Raw genomic sequence first — 8,764 nt, forward strand, 5'->3', positions numbered from 1 at the left:
TTGCATGGAATACCAGATTCTTAGCCAACTGATGAATAGCACTCATAGAATTCGAATGCAGTGTAGGGACCACATGAGTAATACCAGGGTCTATGACCATACGACCTAGACAAAGAGCCTCCTTTTAAGCCTCAATGGTGGCTACAACATACTTTTCCTCTCTAGTAGATAGAGCCGTGCATTTCTATGCCTTGGACATCTAAGAAATAACACCTCTAGCAAAGGTGAAGACATAGCCAAAGGTGGACTTCCTATTTTCTACATGTCCTGCATAATCATAGTCAATGTATCCCACAACTCATATATCCTAGCCACCATAATAGATGCACATAACTTATATGCCCTTCATGTACCTCACGATAACTTTGACGACATCTGAATGTCATCTGCCAGGTATAGCCATACAACATGCCACAATTTGCACAATGCTTTGTTAGGATGAGTGGCTATTATGGCATACATCAAACTGCCCACTGCGGATGAATAAGGGACCTTGGCCATCTTGGCCTCATGCTCATCAAACTATGGACAATCAACCTTACTAACTTTCACATGAGAAGGTAAAGGATGTCTAATAGGTTGAACATCGTGCATATGAAACCGCTCAAGGACCTTATGAATGTACTCCTTCCACAACAAGTAAAGGAGCCCCTTGGAGCGATTATGTATAATGCACATCCCAAGAATATATGAGGCTTGTGCCATGTCTTTCATATCAAAGCTCTTCTTGAGCTGACCTTTCAAGGCATCCATCTCACCATGAGAACTCCCAGAAAGCAACATATCATCCACCTAGAGGATCTAAATCATAAGGCTCCCAACTGGAGCCTTCTTCTTTATAAACTCGCATCCATATCACTATGGGAATATCCCTAAGAATGCATAAAAGCATCAAAATTTTGCTACCATTCCCTAGGTGCCTCCTTAAGGCCATAGAGACTCTTCCTCAATCTACACACTAAGTGGTCCTTGCCATGTTTTGCAAAGCCCTTAGACTACTCCAATCATGTAAGTCCCCATGAAGAAAATCCATCTTGACATCCATCTGATAAAGATCCAAGTCAAGCTGAGCAACCAAAGCCAATATCAAATGTAGGGTAGTCATCTTCACAACAAGATAAAAGACTTTATCAAAGTCCACAACATGCTCTTTCTTGAAACCCTTTGCAACCAATCTAGCCTTCTATGCTAGCTTGGGGGGTCTAGGGGTACTTTTCAACTTGTACATCCACTTGCATGGCAAAGCATGTTTAGAACTAGGCAAGGAAACAAAATATCATGTATTATTTTTCTACAGTAAGTTATACCCTAACTGCATGCCCCTCTCTCAAGAGTGGCTATCACCTCTATGCATGACCTCATCATAAGTAAGATGCTCACCCATATCTATCAACCATAACATAATCCATAGAGGACTCAAATCATGCAAGCTATTGTCTATCTCTCTAGCAGCAAACTGCCTCAAAATAGGTTGTGGGGCCTATACATCCTGTGGAGAATTAGGTATCTAGGCCACTAGAGTATCAACCACTACTGTAGACTATCTAGTTTCTTATATAATAACATGAGGCTCCTTCTGAAATTTCACCCTGCATACCTCAACTACTTATGCATTTTCTCCTCATGGAAAACAAGAACATGGCTACAGCAGCGGATAACCTTCTGAGCCCGTAGATCCCATAGGCTTAGGAGCCCGCAGATCCCATCACCACAACCAAGCGAGATGCATTTTCAAGACTTAGGATCCAACTTATTACGCTTGCCCTTGGGAACATGGTAAAAAACCTCACAAGCAAAGACGCACAAATGAGCATATGAGGGAGGTTTTCTAGATCATACCTCCTTTGCAACCTAATAGTCAAGAGCAGTACATAGGGGGACCGATTTATCAAATGGATGGTAGTAGTAACTGCCTTACCCCAAAAATATTGTGGTAAGCCTACCTAGCTAAGCATACTGTGAACTCACACCTAAATTCTTCTATTCATGTGCTCAACTGCCATACCATTCTAGGATGGGGTGTATGGAGTAATCAACCAATGCTTCTAATACCCCTCTCATCACAAAACTACTCAAAGGCTTCAGAGCTTAGGAAAGTTACTACATGTATATCCTCTACATCACATGCATTCAAGGCCAATTTATAAATATCCTTATTTGTGAATTTTCTTCTATAAAACATAACCCTTTTCTATTCAATCTATAAATAACCCATTTAATTTACACCCTTCAATATGAAAAAAAGTATACAAATAGTATTTTAAAAATACCTTATTTTTTAACTCACATGATGCACACATATATTCATGAGTAACTTGCTCAAGCTTTAGAGACATACTCACCCCTATTATCTAAGCTTAGGCATTTCAGCCTATACCTAGATTAATTCTCAACTAAACCAAGCCAATGTTGAAATGTAGCCAAGACTTCTTATTTTTTCTTTTAATAGGATATGCCCAGACCTTATGCGTATTGTCATGAATGAAAGTAACAAAATACTTCACACCATCTAATGACTTGCATGGCATGAGACCACATACATCTGAATTAATGAGAGCCAATGGCTCACCCATGCATGTCATTCTAGAATTTTTATGCATATTATATATATGCCTACCATATAAACAATGATCACAAGACTCAAAGCATTTATAGTCAAGGGAAAGAAGATACTACAAATGAGTAAGTATTTACATTCCTTTCAAGGACATATGTCCAAGGCAATGATACCAAAGAAATACATTTGGAATTACATCCACTGCCAAAATATGGTCAACTAACCAAGATACAAGCAAGGGATAGAGAGTATTGGACCTAGCACCATGTGCAATGACAAGATTCCCACGGATAATCTTCCATGAGAAATCATCAAAAGAAATTACATAGCCTACATCATTAAAAGTGCTGAGAGCGGAGTTTTGTTGCCGAGAAGTGCTTAAAAATAGCTAAAAATTACGAATATCAAGGGAAAAATATTCAACGTCAAAGGCGGCGGCTTGATCTAGGACGATTTTAAGTGTCAAAGTGTTTTAAAGGCGCCCGAGTGACACTTGTTGATTTTTGATAATTTTTCAGACTACCGTGCGGGTTGTCAAGAGTTACTGGCCAATGCGGGATGCCGAGCCAGATGCCTAGGATTTTTCAGAGCTCAATTCGGAGTCCAGACAGGGAAATGGCCAAGAAACCGATCAAGATTTGAAGAGGTGGACATTAGAGTGGTCAAATGGATAAGTGACCCTTGGGGCCAAAAATTGCATGCCACATGAAATGTTGGGGAAAAAACGTGAGGAGAGAGAGAGGAGGATGGCGTGAGCAGATGGCGCCGAAAAATGCGCCTAGATCTTGGGGATGCTCCTCCCTGGCTGTGAACAACCACTGCAATTGATCATTGGCCTTGCTTCCCCTCTGCCTGCTAGTCATATCGCCGCGCTTTGCTCGCGCAATGGTGGTCTCTATGAAGATCTCTGATTTCAGTCTTTCTCTCTCCTCCCTCTCTCTCTTCTAGAGGCAGATTCATGTGGGAAGAAGAAGGATCAATGGATGCTTATCCAACCGAGATGGGATTGCTCCGTGATGCAAGAGGAGGGTAGATTGCTGATTCCGGACTGTCATGGACATTAATGGCTGCTGGAAATCAGTCCCGAGACATGGCAAATAAAAACCCACAACCCACAAAGAATGGTATTTTTATTTTTACAAAGGAAATTGATGTTTTATGCAATTTGCTTCATAAGTATTTGTTCCCATGGAATGATTATACTTTATGTTGTTGTTTTCTATGATTTTGATTAGTTTATGCTCAGAAAATCAGAAAACCATAAGTGTCGTGACTGAAATTGATGGTGTAAAATCCGTAAAACACATGAAATTGGGAAAAATTGGGTGTTTTTGATATATAAATTGAAATATAATGAGACACACAAACTAAATTTGTGTTTTTGCTGCAAATGAACCTAAGGGCCATAGCCCACAACTCATTTTTCATTTTTAGTTATTTAATATTGCAAAAAATACAAGAAAAATAGGGAAAATTAGTAAAAATAAGGGAAAAATAGGTTTTGAGTGTGCGAAAAATACTAAAAAATAAGATTCATGTTTGTGTATGTATGGGGGGTCTGAAGTATGAGGTTTAGCCTCAGTTCAATCCTACCTTTATGTTTTAGTGAGTTTTTATTGCTTTTCATACAACAAAAAACATGAAAAATATTACCCTAAACCTATGCATCGTGCACAATCTAAACTGCGAGGGGGTAGAGAGAATGAGAGTGGTGTTTAAGTGCTGAGAGAAAGAAAAGACTGATTGTTTTCATCTATGCATATTATATAGATTGATCGTTAATTTAAAATAAGGATCTAGTAGCACGAGGTCTTCTCGGTGCTAGGTTCGTGCAATGTAGCAATTACGCGTCAGAGAAATTCATTGAAAGAATGCTTTTGCACTAAGCACAATGCTGATTTTTCTTTGTTTGAGCACATGGACATTCACAATTTGCATGAAGCATAAAATGTTAAAAGGTATCAGTCAATATCTCCTGGATGCATAGCACTTGTATTCTCTAGATTGTGACCAACGTTGAGTGAGTAAGGTTGTCCCAAACTGCAGGCTAGGCGTTGGGTCTAAGGGGGAAAGTAGAGTGAGGTATGGTACATCCTGGAACGAAATAATTGGTACCTTGAGAGGACTATGTGCGAAGTGTTATATATGTTTAGCGATGCATCGAGGGGCCAATCCCCAAGATGTAGGAGAGTCGCAGTGAGGTAGCGGCAGTCAGCCGTGGGAGGACCTTCTATGTTTGTACTTCGTGCCATTTGGCAACATGCTGGGACTCTCTCTGAGGAGTGTTAATTGGGTTAGAGTCAGACTACGAGATGTGATACAAACGCAAGATGTTTAGGAAGGCAATGTATGTGTCATCAACGATCCTGGCCGCGAGGCCGTGGGGTTGTTGAGCACATGATAGAGGTCCGGGTAGTGCATGAGCCAGTGCCGGCCCGTTTTAGGTCCCTTCAATGGTGGGTTTGCCAGGAGCCACTTATAAGTGGTGGTTTTCGGATCTAGGGTTTCTAGGGACCAAAAGGAAGTTGGTTTATGTCCTCTAACAAGGATCGTCAAGTCGAAATCCAAAAAGCCGAACGTGCTGAGAGGGCTAGACGGCGGTTAGAGATCGTAAGCCATTATTGCATAAGTTCTTCGTCTTCTCCACCAAGTCTACCCACTTTAAGTGGGGGTGTGAATCCATCACTTCAAGCTCTTACTGCTAATCCGATTGTCACCATGGCACAGCTTATTGCGATTCCTGCAGGGACGCCGGATTTACCAACCTTAGGAGTTCCCTTGCCCATTTTTAATGGGTTAGCGGAAGAGGATGCAGAATTTCACATTTGTGAATTTGAGAGGTTAATGTTCAATTTTCGCATCCAAGACGAGGGACATCTCATGATGTTCTTCAATATGACATTAAAAGGAAGGGCTGTAGTATGGTATCACAGCATAGAGTCTGGAACCATAACCACCATTGATCAATTTTATGCAGCTTTTCGAGTGGAATATGCCCCTGAAAGAGGTAGCCAATATTGGTCGCGGGTCTTGAATGTAACACGTCAAGATCCTCATGAGAATTTAAAAGCATATGCTAAGAAGTTGAAAGAAGTATTTCGTAAGTTGCAAACTTACATTCCCATTCCACCAGCTGCCCAATTGCAATACTTTTTGCATGGGTTGGATTTTAATATCCAAGTACAATTGAGCAGTGTGGCCTTGGCAGATATAGGCACCGCTATTACGCAGGTAGAGGGAGTAGAAGCACGATTACAAACGGCCTACTCCTCTCGAATGAATGTTAATGGGGGTTTAGTACCTAGTGGCAATCCATCATTGACGAATGAAAGTGAAGGGATGCCTATGACTAACCCTATTGGGAGAGGGAGTATGGTTTCGAATGTACCTTTATTACCAGCTCCTCCCAGTGTAACTATGCCCATGGCAAGTCAGTTGCCTCCATCAAATGTTGGAGGCCAAGTTTCAAATTCGAATGTTGTTCCTGTGGGTCAACAGCCAATGCCAAATCAGATTGTTAGGCCAATGGAACGACGAGTCGATGATCGAGGCTACGAGTCCAGTGCATCTAATGTCCTTGGCGAAGTCAAGGATATGATGAAGCATTATACCGATATGATCTCCAAACAATATCGACAAATAGCCGCCGATGTTAATTTTTTGAAGAAGCAACAAAATTTGATAGGGAGTCGACGCCCTGAAGAGGGTGGACCCTCTAGATTCAGTTGTAAAAGGTGTGGTGGACAACACTTCCCTAGAAACTGTCCAAATGTGAAATGTGACATTTGTGGTAAGTTGGGCCATCTAGCTGCTACCTGTTGGAGTAAGATTAGCTCTCTCCAACAAGGGAGTAAACAGCCGGGCCCAGTGAATCATAGAGCGCAAGGAAATAACTTGCAGCAGAATGATGCACCTAGCAAATATTGCAGAGGGGAAAAACAACTATAGAAGAGTTGCCACAAGGCAACGGAGTCAGCCTTATTGAGGCTGTACGAGTCAATGATGCTGAAACCTCTAACTTAAGAGCCATGACAAGAGGCCAAAAGGCTAAAGAGGTTGACAAAGATAATACAAAACCGGTTGAGGCAAACCCTAAACAAGGGGATAAGGGGACGCAATTCTAGAGTCCTAGCATGGAAGGGGGACTGTTAAGACCGGTTGACAAGAAAGGCGACCCTAAGAAGGATGAGAAAGTGCCAAGAAAGAAGGTAAGATCTAAGAAAGAAGCACCGAAACCGGTCCAAAGACCAAAAGAGAGGATGGTTTGGCGAGAAAAGAGAGCTTTGGCTACTTATCATGACTTCGATTTAGCGAGTTCTCTTTGCGAAGTTAAACCAGATGTGAACCTCTTGCAATTGATTAAATTATCTCCAGGAGTACGTAAGGAATTTAAGAAGATCCTACATATTGTGTATATTGTGGAACCTCTGGGCATAGCACGAGTAGGGGAAGATTGATTTGACCATGCTGAAAAGAACTGGCCTAGGGTTCCAGCTTATGTGGATGGAATATTAGTGGAACATGCCATTGTAGACACTGGATCCTCCGTCAATATCATGAGTTCAGAATTGATGGAGAGGTTGGGTCTAGGCATCCAGAGAGACAGCTCCACCCTTCTGAGAATGGCTGATGATAGTCTAAGACAACCAGAAGGTTGCGTTACTAAGGTCCATGTTACAGTTGCGAGTGTAGAATGCTTCTTGGACTTTAGGGTGATAAGATTTGCAGGACGTCCTAGCTAGAGTTTTGCTAGGTAGGCCTTGGATCTTACGAACAGACTGTCAAGTCGATATACCCGCCGGTCGAGTGGTTCTAGGTAGAGGTGCTAATCGAGTAATAGTCGATGCTTATCCTGAGTCTCCTCAAAGTGAGAGAGCTCCTTTATCTTCTACGGAATTAGAGACAGCAGACGATCCATTTGGTAGTGAGACATCATCCAGTGACGAATCTAAAGAGGGATCCACTACAGAGGATATCTATCAGATAACTCTAAATGAGCCAATAGAGCTACAAGATAGGATAAGAGACGCGGATGTAATTAAGTTGGACCTTGGCACGCCGAATGATTCGCGCCAATTAAATTAGGTTCCATGCTCAGTTCAACAGAAAGGGAGGACTATGTGTCCTTGATTCAAGAATTCCACGATATCTTTGCTTGGAGTTATGATGAGCTGAGAGCCATTCCTCCCAGCTTGGCTGTTCGTATTATTCCTGTAAAAGAAGGCAGTCGTCATGTGCGTCAGAAGGTAAGGCGTATGCCTTTTGAATTGAGGGACAGGCTGTTTGAAGAGTTGCAGAAGTTAAGGAAAGCTGTTTGATCTTCCCTGTTCAACACACAGAATGATGTTCACCAGTTGTTATCAGGAAGAAGAAGAACAACTAGATCTGATTATGTGTAGATTTTAGAGAGCTGAATAAGCAGACAGTTAAGGATTACTACCCGTTGCCATTTATTGACCAGATTTTGGATCAATTAGCGGGTAGGGAAATATATTCGTTCATGGATTGCTTTACAGGATACAACCAGATGGCAATTGCAGAAGAAGGTAAGTTGAAAACAACCTTTATTACTGTCTTTGGCACTTTTGCGTACCATGTGATGGCCTTTGGTTTGTGCAATGCACCTGGATCATGGCAATGAACAGTAGACAACCTTTGGTGACATCTCCCCAGATGTGCTGAAAGTATTTATTGATGACTTGGGGGCAGCCACTGTAAGGGAAAGGATGTTGATTATTTTAAGAAAATGCTTTGAGCGTTGCAGACAATTTTGTATCGCTCTTAACCCACGGAAGTGTGTCTTTGGAGTGCCTTATGGGCTATTGCTAGGCCATGTGGTCAATTTAGTAGGAATAGCAACTGACCCTGAAAAGATCAAGGTTATAGTCACTATGAGTCTGCCACGTACTCCAAAAGAGGTACAACCAGATGGGTATTATCAGAGGTTTATCAATGCCCTGGCAGAAAGAACCTTGCCACTAACGAATCTATTATCCTATAACTGTCTGTTTGCATAAAGTGATTCTTGCAAAATATCATTTGAGGATGTGAAGCAGGAGCTCACTAAAGCACCCATTTTAAAAGCACCTAAAAGGGGTGAGGTGTTCTATATATTTTCAACAGCCACCATGCATAGTATCAGCTGTTGTCTAGTCCAAATCTGGGAGGAAAAGTGGTATCATCCGATAGCTTTTGCTAGCCGAAAGT

The sequence above is a fragment of the Lygodium microphyllum genome, chromosome 20 (genome assembly GCF_053477565.2).
Source record: "Lygodium microphyllum isolate KBCC chromosome 20, Lygodium_microphyllum_v1.1.10, whole genome shotgun sequence".
Taxonomy (NCBI): Eukaryota; Viridiplantae; Streptophyta; class Polypodiopsida; order Schizaeales; family Lygodiaceae; genus Lygodium; species Lygodium microphyllum.